Raw genomic sequence first — 23,074 nt, 5'->3', positions numbered from 1 at the left:
AAATTTCTTAGTAAGACAAAAAAAGCTTAACTATTTTGTATCATGTGCTCTATCTATATATATATCTATGTTCAAAATGTTTTTAAAAACATTAAATCACATTAAATTTCATGTTTTTTGTCTTTTTTTTCCCTTTAACTGAAAAGAACTTGTTTCATTCAATGTCAGCTTCTTATTTGGTGTGAAAAATAAAACAGAAGGCCAAATTTCATCCTTTATTGCAGACCTTTGAGTGTGGAAAACACTTGATAAAGTTGTAAAAAAATTCTTCTCAAGACACCCACCCAACAAGAATGTTCTTGTCATTAGGCTAAAGCAATTCCAGGATGCTGCTGAATAGACCTCAACACAACAAACTGTGGAAGATTCATGACTATAAAATGCTCTCCACATCTGGGTTTTCTAAACCAAAACCCTAACTTTCTCCTCCATATCCTTCAGAGGTATACCAAAACCTGAAAATCTGTCCTCTTCCCACCAACCTGCTCCCACTCGTATTAAAAAAACGTTCCTGGTTTCCTGAACACTAAAAAACTAAGCCAAAGCCATTGGCCCAAACTAATCCTAAGCTTCAGTCTAGCCATCAGCAGCCAAAAACTTACAGCAAAAAAAATGGTCTTCCATCCTTCTTTTTACAAGTCCTAATGCTTATACAGACATTAGCATACCTGACTGCAGAGTTTATACATGGAACCTAAAGGATCCCCTCTGGTCTTGGAATTTTTCCTAGATTTCCAGCCTATGTAGAATCCAACAATAAAGTCATCTGATAAATGCTTCCTTAAATATTTATTTCCCAAACTTTAACACTGACCCAGCACGAGTCTTCCATGATACATACTTCAGCTATGCAAAGGCAGTAAAATAAGAATCTGTCTCCAATCAAGCACATGGTGGAAGTTAACTATTTAGTTGCCATAATACATAAAAAGGAAAAAAGTGGAGCAGCTGCTGCCTAGCTGGAACACAGGCTTCAGAAGATATTAATGACAAAATGCAATTTTTGAGTAGTGGTAGCTTGAGTCTGCCAAATTGAAAAGGCTAACCTTAGGATGGCAGCTTAGGAAAAAAGGAGCTATCCATGACAGTCTTGCAACAGGAAAAATATTATAAACTTGATGGCTACTTCTAGTAGAATAATTATTTGAGCATAATGGTTTTATGGGATTTTCATGGAGCCTACCCTAAAAGACACATTAAGGTTTGCCAGTATATCCTCAAAATATCACAGGCCACTAAGTTACACCAAGATAACTCACGTTAAATGCCATAACTGTGTTAGATCAAAGTATGTTAGTCCTCAAGAAAATCAGCACTTGTGTGCTGCTGTGACAGAGACCAAAACTCCACCAGTACCCAAGGCCCTGCAATGGTAAGAAACTGATTTGATGAGACACATTCAAGTGGGCTCAGAGGCAAATCACATCCTCTATCCTGTAGAGGAAGCCCATTCCTAAGTGTCTACCAAACTGATCTGAGAATTAAAAAAATAAATAAATAAAATAAAAATACCTCTTTGCCTATCCTCCAATCCAGAGGTCATTAGCGATCTGGGGGTATGATGCAAGGTCTTCCAGCCAGACATGCAGAGAGAGGATCCATACCAATGGTTCACTCATTCCTTTTCTTCCTCTGGACATGAAATGAGAGCAAAACCTTCATCCATTTCTCCAGGGTACACCTTCCCAAGATAAACTGGGGAAATGTTAATTTCTTGAATCCTAAAGGCTAACCATCCAAAGTTCTGATGCACAAAAAGTGACGATACACGCTGTTTTACTGCAAGTGCTATGAGCATGCTGAAAGCAATGTGTTTAATTTATAACAATAAAATATTTTGTAGAAGTTGTGTCCCTACAAAATAATAGAACAAATAATAAGGAAAATAAAAATATAAGCAGTCAGAGGATAATGGAATCATGAGCAACAAACACAATATAAGACTTGAAAAAAAAAACCAAACCCAAAATAAACCAAAGAAAACCTGTTGATGAACAGGACAATTATTACAGCCCAGTTGGTTTTCCTACATATACAGAAGAACATAATAATGAATCCTAAATTTTTAGTTGAAAAACTATTTCACGTTGACTTGAATAAAAACAAGTTCTGCGCACTGATTCACCACCAACAGGAAACATCATTCACAGCAGCCTGCCCCTTCAGTCCTTGGAGGGATCAAACAGGAACCCAAAGGTCTCTACAACAGGAAGACTTGCTTGTTTTCTCTTTCACAGTGTCCTATTTTGCTTTTAAATTAAGTTTATCAGATCAAAGTCACTCCCTGGAACTCTGTCACTCATGACTGTTTTTAGAAGATTATACTGCATGAAATAAGAAACACAGAACATGAGAAAAACAAACCTAGTAATTCTGAATTTTTTTTACAGTAAGCTGCAATGAATGCATGCTTTGACTTGCAATAGCGTATCCACTCAGGACTAAAGAATCCCATATACCTCTTACCCTTCAGAAGAGCCGAGCAAGGACTACCAGGAAGTCCACTACTTTAGCTTGGTACTGTTCAAAAAGTCAATAAAAGCCACTATTGTGTTCCAAGGAGAATCTGAGAAAATTGGGAGTTGCTAACAAGAACAATAGTTTTGGTCTCTGCACTCAGACTGGCATCGTTTCAAGTATTTAGTGGGTCCTCTGATGCTTGTGCTGATTTGAACACAAGTCCTCAATGACCAAGGTTCTTATCACCTGCGGGCATAGAGCCCTTAGGGTATCTTTAGGAGGAATTAGGATGTTAACGTAAATTCCAGTCCAGTTCATTTCATTTAAAGGCTACTTCTTGCATCTTTTGGTTTCACATCTGAAAAAAATACTACATTATTGCTGTGTTTCCTGTCAGATGTGACTGAATGTCATTCTTGAATGATGTAATCTATCTGAGTACAATGTGTTAACTTAATTTGCAAAAGTGAAACCTCAGGTTTCTTATGCCACTTTAAGTCATCATGATAATATATGACCATGTTCAGCAACTTGACTAACTGCTGTCATAGATGTACCTTTAGTATGAAAAATGCTATGCAAACAGAAGACATGTAACTATCATAAGTCGTCTCTAATTTGCATGTTTCATTTTAACCTATTGTAAAAGTCCCTGTTGAACAATTATTTTGAAGCTTTTAGAAAAAAAAAATCTGATGTAATACAGGGGGGTTGTCCTCCAAAAATCTGAATCATGTTTTCAAAGAAAAAAGCCCGCAACAGGCAATTAGACTGTACATAGCCTATTCACAAAGGAAAAAAAGAGTGTTGCCAATATCAACAGTTCTACAGGGGCTAACACAGTATCTGGTGATTTTCAGAAAGTTCAGGCTTCTGAAGTCAGGACTCTAATAAAACCAAATCTAACTTGAAACAAAGTTTAGCTTCAGGCCAGTGTTGTGGAGCGAGACTGAAAATTTAATCCCAACATATCTTGATGGCTTAAACACAGGATGGCTTAAACACAGGAATAAGTAAAACAATATTATCATTTTAATAAGAATCTCAGGGCTGATTCTCAAGTCATGTTATTAACAGAGTTGGAAACTGTTAAGCTATTTTTTATATACTATTCATATGAATATAAAGATTTATATATCACTGCTGTCTTGCTCAAAACATTACAGAAAGAAAACCTGAATGTGCCCTGAAAAGCACCTTTCAAAGACCTAATACTTTTATGGTTAGCTACTGTACTTTCAGACAATTAGCTCATACTAACAGTTCTGGCTCTTCATAAATCTCAGGGAAATGAAGTCTGCTGACAGCATAATTCTTGGGCCTGGCTTCCTACTGATGATATCTCCTCCTTTCTGACTCCACTGCCTATCTGAGCTGCCTGCTTAATTGCTGATTTACTGCTCTCTATTCTGTGGCTCTGTCATATTAATTCATCTCTGTTACCTTCTATGTCACCCTGTGCTTATTGCCATGAAGACCTGATCTTACCACTGAAGGTCTGGCATACCTTCTTATAACTTCATGAGTGCTCTGACACTCTGATTGTTTTTCCTTCCCTACCTTTCCCTATTCATTACATCTTCTTGCAGCCTTAGATTCTGCATGTAGCCAAAGCAGCCTTACTGCTTTTACTATCACATCACTGGAAGGTTTTCTGCTCTCACAGGCATCCATTGCATATTGAAACAGGTTGAAGCCAGTATCAGGGAGGAACTTATCCAAAAGTCCTATTGGCATTACACACACTGCTGCTGCAAGACTGAAAATATGGCCAGCCTCTTGCCTTGCCAGTCAACTTCTAAATAACGTAAGAACAAATTCTGGAGGATTGTACAGTCTCTGATCAAATTTAAAATAGATTTCTGTGATAAATACTGGAGGCAGTGATGGGACTTTAAATCATCAAACCATCAAAACAACCTAAAAATAACCAACTGCAGCTTGCAGCCACTTAATTTCAATTTATAGTTTAAATAATTGATGGTTTCAATTATTTCCAGGTTGCATGTTTGTTTTCCTGCTTTTTACACTATTGTGTGCTCTTTATACCAGAAGAAAGGAACACTACCCATCTCTCATTTATCTAATGGACCAGTAAAAGGAGGGCATCAGATGTTTAAAACTACAAAAGTCATTGCTTGCTCTGCTGTAGCAGTCAGAGGTTTTGGGAAAGGGGACAGGGAAGAGGGATTCTTACATTCTCTGCTAGCTGCCTTTTTTTCTACAATAGCGCAGTGGCTCAACTTTGCAGTGGGAAGTGCTGGGCTTTGAAAACATGACATTACTGATTTTTGAGTTCTGCTTAAACAGCTCCAGCAGTTTAAAGGAAAGATAAGCAGTAGTCAAAATGCTTGCCTACAACTCAGAAACATGCTGTCCTGTACAGCTCTTCTGAGTCCTAAGACACAACTACATTAACAAGCCATAGAAGCAACTGGGTTAGCAGTGAATAATGCATAAGCATGCACATGAATAAAACTAATACTATCAGTTCATAGCCTATGTCCCTAGTACACTAAACCACCATCAACTAATCCTACTGTCCTGGTTTCGGCAGGGATAGAGTTAATTTCCTTCCTAGCAGCTGGTACAGTGCTGTGTTTTGGATTTAGGATGAGAACAAAGTTGATAACGCACCGATGTTTTAGTTGTTGCTGGGTAATGCTTACACTAGCCAAGGACTTTTTAGCTTCCCATGCTCTACTGACTGAGAAGGCTGCAGGTGCACAAGAAGCTGGGAGGGGGCACAGCCAAACTGGCCAAAGGGACATTCCATACCATGGGACGTCATGCTCAGTACATAAACTGGGGAAAGCTGGCTGAGGGGGGCCGCTGCTCGGGGACTGGCTGGGCATCGGTCGGCGGGTGGTGAGCAATTGCACTGTGCATCACTTGCTTTGTGTATTATTATTATTATTATTACATTATTATTATTTTATTTCAATTATTAAACTGTTTTTATCTCAACCCACGAGTTTTTCTCACTTGTGCTCTTCCAATTCTCTCCCCCATCCCACCAGGGGGGGAGTGAGCGAGCGGCTGTGTGGTGCTCAGTTGCCGACTGAGGTTAAACCACGACACCTACTGAGAAAAAAAAATCTTACCTCACATACAGAAGTTCCACAATTTATAAATCAGTTTGTCCACTACTTGCTTTTTAAGTGAGAAAGAAAATCTTAAAAGAGCCTCTCTCTGCAGGTCCAGCAAGGTGCTTCATTTTCCCCAGAACTAGTGTTTGTTGTAAGAAAGGAGATGCCAGGCAGACATCACAGAATGCCAGTAAAGAGTCTGGATGCAACAGATGGAACGTGATCCATTCCAAAGGCTTTAAATGTTCTATATTGCAAATAATGCATCCTGTAGGTACTGCTTTTTATTCCTTTTAGCAACAGGGTCTGGTTTTCTGCATCACTTTGCTGATTCCCGACAGTGATGTTTTCCATGCTAGTATGTCTCTCGTCTGTCATAATCAGAGAGTAGAACTTGCTCATCTTGGTTGCCTGCCCTTGAAGAGGAATGGCAGCCATAGCCCCATCAGGAATTCAGCTGAAGACATGAACATCTCTCTTATCAGTACTCTTGACAGCTACTGATAAGCGGTCTTGTTCCCCTTGTTGTCTACAGCACAGCTCTTAATTTTGGATTATTTTTATCCTGTACTATCAAGTACAAAAAAGAACTTCTTCCTGAGCTTTCAGTTGTGCCTTTTGGCATCATGCTGGCACACTTGCATTTTGTCTCTCCAAATATTAGGTGAGTACAATAGAAATTAGAGTTGAAACTTCATATAAAGGAAAACATCTTCCTCCTTCCTTGCAACTGGCTTCTCATGCCAATATTTAGATCATTAGGGAGCTCCTTCTGTCCTGTTCAGGAATCACAAGGCAATTAAAAACTGCCCTAACTGGCAACAAAGGAATTATATGCACTGGAATACATAGGTTGGAGAAAAATCACTGAGATGGCCTCTATCCCACAAAGGGCTCAATGGGCTTACATCAGGCTGGCGGCCAGTCACCAGTGGGGTTCCTTAGGGATTTTAGAGCCAGTGCTCTGTAATGTTTTTACAAATGATCTGGATGCAGGAATTGAATGTACATTAAGTAAGTTTGCCGATGATACTAAACTAGGAGGAGCTGTGGACTCCCTTGAGTGTAGAGACGCCTTACAGAGAGATCTGGATAGACTAGAGAGCTGGACAATCATCAACTGTATGAAATTTAACAAGAGCAAGTGCAGGATTCTCCACCTGGGATGGGGTAATCCTGGTTATACATACAAATTGGGGGACGAGAGGCTGGAGAGCAGCCCCACAGAAAGAGATCTGAGGGTTTGGGTTGGTGGCATGTTGAATATGAGTCAACAGTGTGCCCTGGCAGCCAAAAGGGCCAACCATGTCCTGGGGTGCATCAAACACAGCATCGCAAGCCGATTGAGGGAGGTGGTTGTCCCACTCTACACCACACTGGTGCAGCCCCACCTCAAGTACTGTGCGCAGTTTTGGGTGCCTCAATATAAGAAGGACATCAAACTATTAGAGTGTGTCCAGAGAAGGGTGAGCAAGATGGTGAAAGGCCTCGAGGGCAAGACTTACGAGGAGCAGCTGAGGTCACTTGGTTTGTTCAACTTGGAGAAGAGAAGGCTGAGGGGTGCCCTCATTGCAGTCTACACCTTCCTCAAGGGGGGCAGCCGAGGGGGAGGTGCTGACCTCCTCTCTCTGGTGACCAGCAACAAGACACGAGGAAATGGAGTGAAGCTGCATCAAGGGAAGTTCAGATTGGACATTTGGAAACGGTTCTTCACTGGGAGGGTGGTTGGTCAGTGGAACAGGCTCCCCAGAGAAGCGGTCATGGCACCAAGCCTATCAGAGTTCAAGGAGTGTCTGGATGACACTCTTAGTCATATGGTTTAGTTTTAGGTAGTCCTGTGAGGAGCAGGGAGGTGGACTCGATCCTTACGGGTCCCTTCCAAGTTGAGATATTCTATGGTTCTATGACTCATTGCATGCAAAAAGGCAAACATTTGGGTAGATCACAGTTAACTGTGAATCTGCTGTGCGCAGCATGATGAATGCACCTACCCAGGAAGTTCTCAGATTTGAGCTTTGCCACAATGGCTAAACAGACTGCTTGTGTTGATGTTTGTCAAGCAGAGACCTCAGTTTTGTTTCCAGTATTTTCTGAATTTGCCATTTAAGACAGACTATCCTATTTAATGCTTCTTGGTGCGATATGGAGCCTTCCTGTCACCCTAGGATTTTCACACTCAGAAAGCAAGAGCAAGTGGCTGAAGAGGTTACCTAGAATCTTAACAGCTTTGGACTGATAACTGTTGTGCTGGTGACTCTCCTCCTTGCTCCTGCAGGTTTTCAAAGTAGCTAGATTGAGACGGCCACTTGCTCATTCTATATTCAGCAAAGAAGCTGATTTAAGTCCCAGCTAAAATGCTGCAACCCTTTTCTACAGACCTTTAAGTCAACCCTTTAGTATAGATGCTTCTCCACACTTCAGCAATTCCGCAACAACTTCTACCTCTTCCGATTAAGGCAGTACCAAAGCCATCAATTCTCTATTTTTTCTGCAATACAGCACAGCATATCTGCTGCAACATTCAAGTCAGAACATTTCCCTAGAGTGGCATGCCCATCATTGTCCTATAGCTTCCCAATTTATTATCATAATTTCACCAACTCTGCTCTTCCCTGTGCATGCATAACTCATACTAATGTAATATGTCACATTGCACAGACGTAGTTTTACATGCTTAGCATCTGCACAAATAAGAAATGTACCAAGAAGGCACTGAATCAGGACACAGCTGCAGGGACATAGATGTGTTTCATATCCACCATTCTGTCAGAGATTGAAGGAACATCAAGAAGATGGCTCACATTAACAACAATGGAAAAGCATTTTCTAGGGGCTCCTTAAGCCATCCATCATTGGGCTGTTGTGTCATAACTAAATCAAAACTGATCCTACCAAGATTTTGAGCCCTCTGAATTATTATAATCTCTAACGTGCAAATTGTACACAGGCTAGCAAGTGTTGGGGATGGGTTTTTTTCTTTTTTAAAGGTGAAGGTGAATGAACACAACCCCAGAGCACATTTGTGATAGGAGACCTCTAAGTACAGGCAAATGTGACTTTGCCTTCAGCTGCACCTGCCTTTATGTATTCCAAAAATACCTTGATTTGATGAGTCATTCCCAAAAGCTTTGCCCCAAAGACAAACAGTCTTCCAAGAACTCCAAATTCTGACATGAACTCCTAGAAATTACATCTTCAGGAACTCTCCTTCTGGGAGTAGTGGTGAGGGAATGACATTTGCATTAGCTCTGGCCCATAAGCAAGAGCAAGACAGGAACAGTGAGGAACTTCTTTCTTTCTCTAGACTAGCAAGCATGTTGCTCCAGCAAGCAAAAGGACTGAAATATTTGTCATTTTCTTCTTGGTTTTCTCCCTCACTCCACCTTTTAGTCTTTAAAAATTCAAGTCATCATTTGTGCAATGCTTACATCTGTGTAAACACCTCTGCTAATTACTTAAGTTAGTGTCTAAACAGAGCCCATTAGCTCTACAAAGGGTAGCAGCCTGTCAGTGCTCTGTCAGGCACTGAGATAATGCACTTCAGAAGAGGCTGATTAACAGAGAAGATATTTTGGTTTATCAAGACTGGTAAATCACAGACTGGTTGTTTAGTGTATTGCCTCATTCAAGATACCACAGGACATTCAAATAATTAGAATATATGACATGGATGTGCTGAATGATGTCTACTTTTGTACTGTCTGACAATTATAATACTCCACCAAAGAATGCAGCAGTGATTTTTGTATGATACTGTGGGCCTAACGCAGAGTCTGCTGGAACAGATTCACTTCAGAATCAAATGTTCACTGCCCAGATGGATTGGAACAGGTATGTGTTGTCCAAAGGAAATTTCAGACTCTGCAAATATAAAAACATATAAAATGAACATATTGCAGTATAGCAAGATTCTTCCAAGCAACTGAAGCATGGATCTCCATCAGAAAAAAAGAAAAAGAAGCAGGCAAGAAATATATTATCCAGATGAAGGTTTACTATAGTATGCAAGAATGAGAACTCTGTCCTTATGAATAACTATTAATTGGAGATGAAAATGAAGAAAAATATATCTGAAGGACAAAATTAGTTGCAAGACAAATCCTTCCTGAAAGCCTTTTTCCTGGTCATTTTCTGGGTCATACTTCCCCCTCCTCTACAGCAACTCTTCCTCAAAAGCACCATTTTTTGAGCAGATATAAGATTTTAAAAAGCTACGTTTGACTTACAGAATATCAAAAGTAGTTATGCACCCTTGAAAGCGTGGCACTCATTTGGATACAGGGGGTTTGTTTTCAAGTCTACGTTCACAACAGCAGCGTAAGTGCCCTGTGATCAAAAGCAGTCTCTATCTCAACCCTGAGGGGCTCAAGTGCTTACCTGGAAAAGGCCAAGCAGTGATTTTTTTGCCTGCCTTTGTGAAAAAAATTGTGGTTTCAACCCATTTAAAAACATGCCCTGTTAAAAACAGGCTCCAGAAACAGCATGTACAGTTGTTCCCTGTGGAAAGCTAAACAGATATGTGCCAGAGAAAATTACTCTATGGGAGGAATCATTTCCCACTCAAGGAAGTCACCCTGGCAGATAAGGACTCAGCCATACTGGCAGAGCTGCTGAATACCATTTGTGCATTTACTTGCAATGAGTGATGTAACCCACTCTGGTGCAGTTAAAGAGAAATGGATGGGCTGGAGAAATATTACACTTGAAAAAAACAGTTTTTATGGATGGAAGCTGTTCAGTAATTTACCATCAAAAAGTGAAAACCACAGAAAAGTTCCCCCAGTACTTTCTTCAGTGCAAATAATAGGGTGTTGATTTTCAAAGGTGTTTGGCTGTTCTTTTGTTTTTGAGGGAGGAGTCACCCCAGCAAGGGCAGTGAAAGAAAGTGTAGGTTCTAGGAAGCTGCTCAAGCCCAGATGCTGCTGCTGTCACTTATGAGGCATTTTGGATCTGCAGCTGGAAGCAGCAGTGAATGATAATGAAGGCATTGATGGTGGAGACTGGAGAGAAGGTCAGAGCAGGGACTCTGAGACATGTCCCTGTTCTGGGTACCAAAACAAATTTGTAAGACACTGTTAGGTACCCAAGCACTTTAGGAATCTCTGCCCCTTCAGCAGGTGTCTGAGTGGGAGCTGAGGCCTCTGGAAGATAAGGTCTTTTTTAACTTGGGGTTCAAATTCCATGGAGCAGGTACTTCTTGTTCTGCTGTTGTACACCAGCTGGCTGCTACTTCAGAACAAATATGAAATATCCATGAATTTCAGGTACTACTGACAAATCTGTCCCCAGATGCTTACACGCTGTCCTACAGGGACTTGGAACACACTTCAAATTGTTACTGGACTAGCATTCACCCTTTTGCGTGTTTGTATGTTTGCATGCCCCAGTTTTATTTGCATCAGTAGTCAGCAAAGGATCCCACTGTACACAGTGAATACACCTACAGGAACTGTATTTTTCTGGAAGCAAGCAAGGCAGACATCATCCAAAAAGATGATGTTTCACAGTTATTATTTAATTGCTACTTTCAGTTCTAGCCCCCTCCAGACTGTAAAAGCAATACTCATCCAACAAGGCAGCATGCAACTTCTCTAGCCAATTATGGTTCACCAGTAGACTTGATTATCAAGTAGAGATCATCAGATGCTCTTTGTCAAGCATTCGTCCCCATAGAAAAAGAGCAAGCCCATCACAGCTGAAACAGATGCAAAATTCAATCAAGTTATTTGCTGCTGATGGGTTCTACAATAATTTGATCAAATCCAGTACCCACCTTGGCCTTTGAAGTGAGGACTCCAGTAACACTTACTGACACAGATTCACGAAGTCAAGCATGAGGAAGGAAGAGGAAAATGAAATGCCAATACCTTCCTCCCACACCCCTGCAAAGGAACTTTCCAATGCTGAGATGATCAAAATCAAATCCCTAATGAAGCCACTCTGCCAAAAGAGTATCCTAGTCCCAAGGCTCCCAGTGATGTAGTTACGTAGTTTATACAATGTGGAATAGCGTTAACAAGAGAGATTAGTCTGCCAGCTAAGGCACTTCCTTGGAAGGTAAGAGATATTGGTTGACATGCCCTCAGACACAAGTAGGAGCTGAATCCAGGTCTCCCACATTATGGAAAAAATGAGCCAAGAGTTAGATTAGTCCAAAAATAAAGGAAAAAAAAATTAGAGATGGAGAACTACTACGCAGTTTTGTAAATTATACTGAAATCTACCTTGTTCATTTCCTTTCTATGTTCCTCCTCAGATTTAAATGGAAACGTTCATTTCAGTATTTCATTTTTTTAGGGATCAATTCTCCACACACACCCCCAATATTTTCAATTCAGTCCTGAACTGAAAAAAAAAAAATTAAAAAATAAAGATCAACAATTATTCACACACTATGCTTACAGCTGAAGGCCAACACTGCTGCTGAGTTGGAATTGCGCTCAGCCCAGCGGATGCAACACCAAAGCATTCCGGGATGACACATTAACTCATAAAAGCGTTAATTTTAAAGGCAGAAATCACCCCATTGCGATGGAACATACCCACAATAGGTCTGCATTCCTTTGGCTTTTAGAAACCTATATATAAAGTGACTTTCATCAACAAACCAAAGGTGCGTTGAACTGCCACCCAGCCCGCCAGCTAACGGAGGGGAGCAGCGGTGGCGGTGCGCTCTGCTCCGGCTCTGTCCCCACCTGCCACCCGGTGGCTTCGCAGGGGGTGGGCAGAGGCCAGCAAGGAGCGGAGCGGCAGCACTCCTTTAGCTGTGTGCTTGGCAGCAACTGAAAACCCCTGTCATGCATTCCGGGCAGCTATTGTTCTGTTCTGCACCACGTCTATTGTGCAAGATACTACAAGGCAAGTCACAGCAGCAGTATTCGATACCCCTCTGCAGGAAATTTTGTATTTAAATACAAACAAACAAACCATTTCCTCCATTTTGAAATGGAGATGCAATGGCAGGACAGAGGTTTCTACAGAACAGCCCTGGGAGGAGAGTGGGCTTCTCCATTTAGAAGAGCATTAAGTGCATCACTTGGCACCTTCTGCAGTACTGCCCACAGGATACTTCAAGCTGCTTCAAAGCAACCCAGGAAAGACAAGGTCTCCCCATCTTAAGTGGTTTTTCAGAACCTCAGAGATGTTTTACTGCAAGGTTGAGTAGCAAATGTATTAACCCTAGGGAAAACACTCCTCTCTTGATGGGGCACATGGGGAGGGGAAAGGGACTAAAAGGTTGAGGACCAAAATACACTTCACGCTCACATTGATGGAGATACGTAAGACAGTAGCAAAGAGGAGTAACCTGCAGACACATTAGTGTCAGGTCTTCGAAGACACTCATTAATTTGCAAAGAAAATAGATTTATTGAAACATCTTAAGTTCTGGTATATTTATATATGAAATGAAGCAAGCTAACATTCACTTCTTTGCTAGATGCTAACATTGGATTATCAGTTAGGCCTCACATACACACATGGTGTAACAAATGATGACCCTACTGAGAATGCAGTTACCTAAAATAACACCATTTACAGCAGTATTCACACACAGGACCATATGAAACAGCACAGTCAGACCATCAGGACTACATGCAGATGTTAAGGTCATACCTTATATTACCTGTATTGCTAACCTTTTGCTATCCAACAAATACAAAGTCTCCAGATTAGGCCTTATTTTCCTACCATTAAATTTCTTAAAACTATTTTAAAATAATTCTTATTTTTCAGTAAGAATATGTTTCTTTAAACACAGGCACTTACTTATTCTTAGGCTTCAGTATCGTTCCCCAGCAATATCACACCATGTCACCCACTAGGCAGGGCTGCATCAAACTGATGTATTTTTATTCCAGTTTATTAAATAAACCCAGTAATTTGGAAGATATATTTCACGTCTCTCCATGTATGCTTTCAATCTTTAGAGGTAATTCTGCACCTGCTAATAGGTATCTCTCAGCTTGACTGACAAAGGGTTAATTTTGTGAATAAATTAGTGACAAGTTCCAAAAACAGTTCGGATGACCCCATCACAGCCAAATTTAACTGCTGAAACTTTCCATTAAAACATTCTTTCAATTCTTGGATACAGAAGGTCACGTTTTGTTCTCAGTTACCAGTATTAACCTGCAGAAGAGGCATCTAAGGTAATATAACTCAACATCACATTGTTTATAACAATGATGTAGATGTAAGAAATTCCCATTTCTTCCTCCTTTTCATACCTTCCCCCTCACGTACTCTGCAGCCAAACAAAATTTCAGGAATCTGGAAGGAAAGGTAAGAGACTTTCCTCTCCATACTGAGACACCCAGATATGATTCAATTGCAGTTCAAATTTACATTTCCTTGGGGAAATGATTAGCCAGGTGAGTTAACTGATCTTTAAAAAAACAAAACAAACAAAAAAACACCCCACCAAAAAAAACCAAAATAAAAAACCTAGTCAGATAACTCAGTCATTTGCTTTTTAATGGCAAAAATATCCCTCATAACACAGCCTTACAAACAGCTATGTCAACAGCACAGTGACAAGCATATAGTGACAGCAATCAAAGTAACAGCCTCCTAATACAGGCTTTGCTGCCAGGCACTGCATTGTACAGAACAATAGCTTGGAACAGTCAGACACAACACAATTAGTTAAGTAGCACAGACACCTCCCTTTTCCACCAAAATGGATACCCTGGAAGTTCATTCAATGTGTGATTTATGTTGCACAGAACATGTATCATCACACAAAGGCACCTTTCAGCATACACCCTTTTGCAACACTTCATTGTTCATCCTATCAGCCAGCCATCAGAGATTTTAATCGGGCTTGCAGAATTCCCAATATATTATCCAGTTCCTTTCCAAGCGGGCCTACAAATATGACTATATGGCCAGCTGAAAGATAGGGAAGTCTCCATTCAGCATGAGACCAAGGAAGGAAATGAACTCACTACTACTCCTGGCATTGATGGTGTCATTGTTTGAAATCCAAAGCCATTATTTAGCCGCACCACTCTGCCCAGTCATAACTTGCAGCCCAAGCTTTCCTCCCATGTGAGGTGGAATTTTACCAGTTTCACTGCAAGTGACAATAAAAGCAGAGTGAAGCAAACTTTCCTTAAGATAGGCAAGAGTCTTTCTGTGCAAACAGATTTAAACATCACTATCGTATTTAAATATAAAGCTGCAGATTCTCAGGTAATGTATTCTGTCAGAGCTCCACTAAGTCCATAAAGTCATGTCCCTTTATCCAAAATAATGACCTTCCCCAAATACTTTCAAGACCGATGCCTCCTAAAAAAGATCAGGAGGAGGCAGGAACTGCTGATAGAGTCCGGTTTTGATTCAACATTAGTCTAATCTAAAGCAAAACAGAGCAGTTTGAGAAAGAGGATCAGTTCATTAAGTTTTAATGCAAAACTGTTGGAAGCCAGTTATTGGAATATAATTTCCTGCTGCTTTATTCATCTAGTGAAGTTCAATAATTGGAAATGTTGCAAATCTAATCTGTCTTAATAACATTGTTGTGATATTGGCATAAATGACTCTCTTTAAAGAAAGTAATCACCCAAGTAAAATTAAAATCCTTCCCCTAAAACAGGAAGATATGCCAGATTTTAACATATTGGTTTGCAACACAGAGCATGACTGCCAAGAGAAACATTCCCAAACATCTTCTGTTAAATAGACATAATTTACTCATTTATTCTATGAAAGACACACACAGTTTAGGACCTGCCTGACCTCCAGTGTAGCAGAGACTATATACACCAACCAGTTACATCCACGTAGAACCCAATAATTTGCATACCTCATATCTAATTTATATTTATCTGGATTCACTTTCTGTCTACTGAAGAAATGTCTAAGTCAATAAAGAGTCTTAATATTGTCTCCTTGACATCATTGTAAATTCCTTGCTGTACAGCATTTTATATCAGAGTAAATTACAGGATTAGCACTGAAATCCAGAGGTTTGGGTTTTTTTATTCTACATGCATGCTTCAAGTTAATGCACTCCAGGTGATCCTATCTGCTTCAACAGGCAAAGCTGAGTTTGTGAAATAAGGTACACAGATTTTGGCAGGGTCAGAGCCACAGAATTCTTTAGTGGTAGAAGCAGAACACACATTTTCCATGATCTTGCATGAAATGTAAATATTTCTGGTTTTTGCACCTTGCTGAATAATTGCTCTATTTATTTTGTTTAAAGTGGACGAGATAGCATGTGCATGTAGAAGGATGTGGACATTTGGATATTATAATCAAGCTACCACAGGAAAAAAAAATAATCTGAAGGAGCAGATCTCCAGGCAGTTTTGGAAGTTGAAAGACTATTTGCGATGTCAGTTCTTGAACAGCCAAAGCCTTTCACAGTTCAGCATTAATCAAGATATATTTTAAACAAGAAGAAATAAGTGACCAAGAAATAAATCTAAAAATTAAGCAATAGCAGTGGATTTAGAAGTAGAATTATTTCAGGAAAGTAAATTAATTTAAGTTTGTTGGGTGTCTTTCAGCATGAACTTGTGGAGTTTAGAGGGTTTTTTTGGTAAATAAAGCAAAGGCTTTATTCTAGGTAAAGCAGCTTGGTAAATATAGACTGTATATTTTTACGATTCTACTTATGATCACTTAATTAAAAAGTAATAATGTGTATTACTTTAATTAATATGTATAATCTTTATTATTCTCAAGTTCAGGGTGAAATTAAACTGAAAGGTAGATGACAGAATCAATTTGACTACACTCCATTTCTTGACTACACTGTGGACACACCATGACAATGCACGGGGATGGTTCAACACCCTTGGATAGGAACAGTCAGTTTCACTGAAAGAAAACATGCATTTGACATTGTACTCTTGCTCATGTAAAGACAGTTTTGTACTGTGCACTCAAACTCAGAGCAGAAGTCATAGCAGAAATGATGCAGAACAAGCCAGTGTGAACATTTCATCTGTTCATAATAACAGCTCCTTACACTGGAGCCAAAAGACAACACTGTCCTTGGCCATCCTGTTTTCAGGAAGCTGTCGTGGTTTAACCTCAGCCGGCAACTAAGCACCACCCAGCTGCTCGCTCACTCCCCCCCGGTGGGATGGGGGAGAGAATCGGAAGGGTAAAAGTGAGAAAACTCATGGGTTGAGATAAAGGCAGTTTAATAGGTAAAGCAAAAGCCACACACGCAAGCAAAGCAAAACAAGGAATTCATTCACTACTTCCCATCGGCAGGCAGGTGTTCAGCCATCTCCAGGAAAGCAGGGCTCCATCACGCGTAACGGTTACTTGGGAAGACAAACGCCATCACTCCAAACGTCCCCCCCTTCCTTCTTCTTCCCCCAGCTTTATATACTGAGCATGACGTCACATGGTATGGAATATCCCTTTGGCCAGTTTCGGTCAGCTGTCCTGGCTGTGCCCCCTCCCAGCTTCTTGTGCACCTCCAGCCTGTTCAGTCAGTAGAGCATGGGAAGCTGAAAAGTCCTTGACTAGTGTAAACACTACCTAGCAACAACTAAAACATCGGTGTGTTATCAACATTGTTCTCACCCTAAATCCAAAACACAGCACTGTACCAGCTACTAGGAAGGAAATTAACTCTATCCCTGCTGAAACCAGGACAGAAGCTCAAAAAATTAGTTCATTTCAGAGTCAGGGCTCTAGACAGTCTTTGAAATGTGCCAAAAGGTATTGTTCAAAAGTTGCGGTCAATATGTGCGGCAATCTATGGGTAGGGCTGACAAGTCTACACACAGACCCGCTGTGCTGCAAAGCTGACTTCAGCTGGCTCCAAGCAGTGGCTTTTAATGAATAGTGGCGCTCTCAACACCAAGACATCATGACAATTACAGTCCTAGGGACTGAAGAGCTATTGCCATGGGTGAAATTAGAGCTTGAAATGGATTATTCCACAAGATTTGAACTGTGGCTTGACCACAGTATAGCGTGGCAGAGGAAAGAGAAAGAAAAGGAAAGAAAGAGTGAGTCCGTTTAGGTGCCTCTCAAAGAGCTCATTTTTAAAATATTGAATGTAAAGGAAAACAATTACAAAAAATTACAGTGAAGTAGGAAAAGAAGAGCACTGCTATATGCTGCTTACACTGCAGACCATTCGGAATTTGTTCAACACTTTCCATTGTAAGGGAAAAAAAAAAGAATTCAAGCTTTTAGGGATGAGGAAGAAGGGAGATACAGAACTCCAAGTAGCAGAAGGAATATATATGGCAAAATAAGTGAGGGGGAAGCGCTTATCTTCTCTATTATATTCTTCAGATGTCCATGTTCAAGCAGTCCACAAGACAACCAAACATCATTCCTTTTGTTTATAAATGGGAAAACTGAGACAAGCATTATAACAGAGAAAAATAGAAACCAACTCCTCTACAGCCCAGTCATTTTCACTGTTACTCACAATGCCTTACAATATAAAACTCATGTAAACATTACAGACATTGCTTCATCAGTAGAATTACTCACACAGCCCGTGCGTATATACATTATATATTCCCTCCCTTTCACAGGTGTCTGGTAACACTTACAGTTCCATATTAATTAAGACCTAACATGTCCAAACATTAAAAATATACACATATATTGGAATTAGCTCTCCTTTATGTGTTTATGAGTTCCTTCAAGAATTTGGAGATTCGCTGGGACTCACAGATTACTCACTCACTTTAACTCTTCCAGTCCTGAAACAACTTTACAGCCTTTTACGTATTGCCTCTTGAATTCTCTTCCCACAATTTACAATAATGATGCTAGATGGAAGTACCTTACGTAATATTACATACTAATCCATTTACACTCCTGTTCAAACACTGTTCAATGATTGCAGTATACATGTCGACTGCTCTATATCCTATGCCTCAGAGGACCAACCATCCTCTGAAGTACTGAAACCAACCATAGCTACCCTCATGTCATCTTTATGATTACCTTTGTCTAGACTAGCTGCTCAGCTAAGCTGTATCATATATATACTACTTCTCTCTGTCAGATATAATATACATATCTATTTATTTTCATATGTTATTAGATCTTTACTAGAGTTACTTGGTTGCTGTCGCGTGAAGTTAAATATCTGAGTTTTGAAAGCTAGCCCCCTTAAAAAGTCGTCTGCTCAAAATGAAATACTAAATTTAGAAGACTAAGTACTAACCCATAACTCTGAATCCTATTCATAATTATTTCATAGGCTAGAATCACTACAGAAGACCAAAAATATTACGCTGCATTTTAATATCCATAACATTAGAGGACACGTGATAATTGTTGTTTTGATATATGTGTAAAATACAACATAAACATTATGCAACAGAAGTAATCTTGTTAGTGGAAGATGTGAAATCATCTAAACTTCATCACATCGGTGAGCTTACCTGAATATGACTTACTAGTTAGTGTCTTTCAGTAGATGCAAGTACTAAATAACTGTAATTCCCTCACTTTAATTTGATTATATAAATCAGTCAGATATGCCATTCATCTCTGCTCAGTTTTCAGAAAGATTCTATCGAAGAAAATGATATGGTAGAAGATATCAACAAGTTAATGACAGGAAATCCCAAAGCATGACTACTTTCTTTTTCTTTACCTCAGTTACAAACACCTCCTTGTTGAACTTCTTTAATGCTTATAGCATTAGCAGAGTTTTGCTCTCAGCCCAAACCGTATATTATTGTGTAACAGAGCATTTTGTTATCACAGAGAATAGTATGGTGGAACAGATAAACATAAAAGGAGCTACATGCTAGTCAAGACCCTTTGATATTCAGCAGGTTCTCAAATTTTTCTGAGCCAGAAATACATTAAAAAAAAAAAAAGGAAGAGGAAATAAATTTACAAAAAGCACTGTTAACCAATGCTCTCCACATTGTATAATTATCTGAAGCAAATAATAATTCTGTCATTGCTTGAATTAAAACAATGAAGATTGCATGCACAATGTGAGAGCCACAGAAAGAGTTGGAGCAATCTTTGACCAGAGGAACTGGTAATGGAGTGCTCCATCATATTTTTAAATATAGTTCTCCACCACAACTGTCATGTATCTTTGAGGTTCAGTGGCATATATGAAACTCATTAGAGGATTCCCTCCAATTCCCTAGTAGAACAAGAAGCTGTGTTAGATTTTTTTTTTTTAAACATCGCTACAAGTCTTGAGCTTGTTTCAGCTTTCAACAGGGCTCCATATGGCTCGACATTCCTACAACTGCCAAGCAAAATACTTTCATCAAAACCACTATAACTTTTCAGCCAAAATACTGCATCAAAATGACTAGAACTTTGGAAAATGAATAGTGCCTATGAAGTTTTATGTTCAATATGTAGCACAAAAAACCCTACAGAAGCTTTAGCAGTTGCTTACACGTGAAAGAAGAGATGATAAAATATATTAAATATCTTCAATTCACTTAACCAAGAGCAAGGAGGCAAACCAGGGCTAAGCCTCCTGAAACTATGAAGCTTATATTCGAACAGTTAGTAACCCAGGAGCTGAAATTCTTTTTTTTTCCCCCCCCATGAACCTTCCTTTTCAAAAGTCTCCAACGCTTTTTTTTTTAATTATTAAATAAAAATCCCACATGCAACATAGCCACTGGTCTAGTTTTCATGTGCCTTGGGAAAGTCCAACTCTTCATCTGAAGACTTCAAAATCTACAAGGTACAAAACCGTTAAAAAAATTAGCAAACAGAAAAATTCAACCAGGAAGAAGGTGGATCCTAAATCCAGAAATTCTAGGAGTTCAAGACTAACACATACAACAGAGATCTTGTTCATCATATGTTGCAGGTAAACAGACAGAAAACTATACGCCTTCCTTATCTTGCTATGGAATATACTGGTCCATCTGGATCTGTTCAAGGCCTGATCTCTATGCCAGGCAACATTCTATTTGCCTCGCCCCCACATAAAGGCAAAGTCTTCCCTCAGGCATTTGGAAGAAATAAAGTACACGGACTAGAAGGAGCAATTAGATACATCTGTTGAGTGTTTTCCTCTCTCTTTGTGCTAAATGGGAAAATGCTGCTTGCATTCGTAAAGCTGTAACACTTGTACCATTTCAAATGTCTTTTCCTTTGCCAAGTGAACTCTCAAAAATTAGATATTATTGTAGAAAGCACTGCCTAATGAGCCAGTGTCATTTAGAATATTCAGATTTATATTACTACCATCCAGTTTTCAAGCCCTAAAAATGCCATTAATAGGCTTCAGAAATACATGGGATGGTCACAAGGACAATAGACCTGGGTTACAGCTGTTCTTGCAGCTGCCATAAGCTTCACATGCTCCAGAGATGACAGTGATTGATAGTCAAATTACATTGCCAGTACTTTTCTGTGTCAGGCTCATTATTAGACACAATGCCTTGGTTGCTCTTGGGAATTTGCTTCATTTAGCTGTTCCCAAGACGAATTTTCCCATCTCCATAAAATAAGTTCACAGAGTACAATAAGTTCACATATATCAGAAATAAACACTTGATGTGGTATGAACAACACAACCAATAATATTTGATAATGAATGAACAAAATATGATGAGTTTCAACCACTTTTATAGTTAAAGAATCTATGTTTCGGGTGGCAAAACTTTTCATGAGACACCTTTTTGCATTGCCATGGTTTCACCTTTTAAAGAAGACTTTTATTATGTTCATAGTACACTTAATAGTGGGTTTTTTTGTAATAAAGTCTTACATCCACACCAATATTCCAAATATCCTTAGTCAATGTTTCTCATTTTACATATAAAGGAAACAAAATTCTGTTCCCACACCACCAATCAAGATCAGGAGCAAATACAGACTTCAGCCAAGCTGATGATTAACACACAGCAGTGCAACTAAGAAGCTGGTCAAAGAAACATAAGATTTTCACAGAATCCTCCCTTCAGATTTTTCCATGCATACAATCATAGAGACTGTATTTGGTATTTACAGATCACTAGTTTCAGATTATTTGTAACATCAGTAAATCCTCACTATGCAGCTGTGATATAAATACTATGGGAATAGCAAGTAGTGACACCTACAGATTTCCTAATTAAGTATTTCCATTCTAAGGATTCAGTCAGCTGTTTAGTGATTTCTCCATTCTATTTTTCTTGACTGAAATTAAGTAAATTGAGTCTTTGCTGAGGAAGGCTAAGTTTTGTTTTGTCTTTGGGAACAGAGTTCAGAACCAGTAAATTCTGTCCCTTACAAAAAAAAATAAAAAAAAAAAGGAGCAGCAATTTTCCCCTAATCGCCAAGTCTTTACAGCTATTCAGAGGTAGAAAGTGGAAGTTTGACAGAACCCATGGCACACATGCATATTTTTAGTGACTTTAATGATAAATGGCCCTAAGAAAGTTGCTCAAGTTTGGAGAAGTGACCTACGATTGTTATATTGCTCTGGAGCAGAAAACCCAGCACTGCTGTGCACATGAGGCACTCTTCAAAGCTTTCCCTTCTGGCTGATCATGAAGTCTGGTACCTTCATTACCCACACCAACAATATTTCCCCAGGTTAGAAGCCTGTACTATTGCTCAAACTAGCAAGGCAGATGTTCCCGACTCCTCTGAAAAAAAAGGTAGTGGGCGGAAAAACTTATAAAGACATAGCACTATCACAAGCACTACTTCAGTATGGAAAAAGTTATCTGATCCTGCCTCTTGCATTTCTCCATCTCTTCTAGCACTACAAACATGTTTGCCAGTGCTCTGCTTCCCCTACCTCACGCTTCCCATATTTGTAGCCAAAATGCAGTTATAGCTTAGATAAAGAAGAAAAGGGAAAAAAAAAAAGGTCTCTGTGATACCTCAACACCAAGAAGGGGACCCATACAGGCTGCAGGTAACCTGACCTTAAAAATGACACTTCATAGCACTGCAAGCAGCATCTAAACAGAGTAATATTCTATAAATACTGTAGGACTTCGATCTGGACAGGCACAAAAAGAAACAGATTAAAATAAATCCAAAGGAATAACATTCCTCTGATCTCCATTAGCGAAACTATAATTAGAACTTCAGAAGTAGTCTTCTCTTCCTTGCTTCATAATTGCAGTAATCTTTGAACATCCTATTGAAATGTCTTCAAAAGTTTCTCTTTGCAGTGTGAATGCAAGCAAACTTTAAATGGAAATATAAAGGGACCTGATTTCTCACCAAGTAAACAAAAAGACCCCCCATAAACCTATGATATTTTACCAAGTACATTTGAGCTGCAAAGGACACAGATGTAGTTGTATGTGGATTAATATGAGAAAGTTTCTAGATGCAGTATCTGTCAATCACTTAAAACACTTCTTAAAAAAAAGACAAAACACAAATTCAGTGTTATTATCCTTCATGCTATACCTTTTCTTTTTCTATTCTTTTCCTGTTCCAAACACCTCTGATTTCAAACACAAATGTCTCCTTGGTGTTATAGCAGGTAGCAAATAAATATTGTAACACTTGCCCTTGCTTTTCGTTCCTTTCCTTGCTCGATGTCTCAGTAACTATGCAACAGCTGGGAGAGGCAAATGAAAGCAGCC

This window comes from Aptenodytes patagonicus, chromosome 8 (genome assembly GCF_965638725.1).
Source record: "Aptenodytes patagonicus chromosome 8, bAptPat1.pri.cur, whole genome shotgun sequence".
Lineage (NCBI taxonomy): Eukaryota > Metazoa > Chordata > Aves > Sphenisciformes > Spheniscidae > Aptenodytes > Aptenodytes patagonicus.
The sequence above is the reverse complement of the archived record's forward strand: the minus strand, read 5'-3'. Positions refer to the sequence as shown.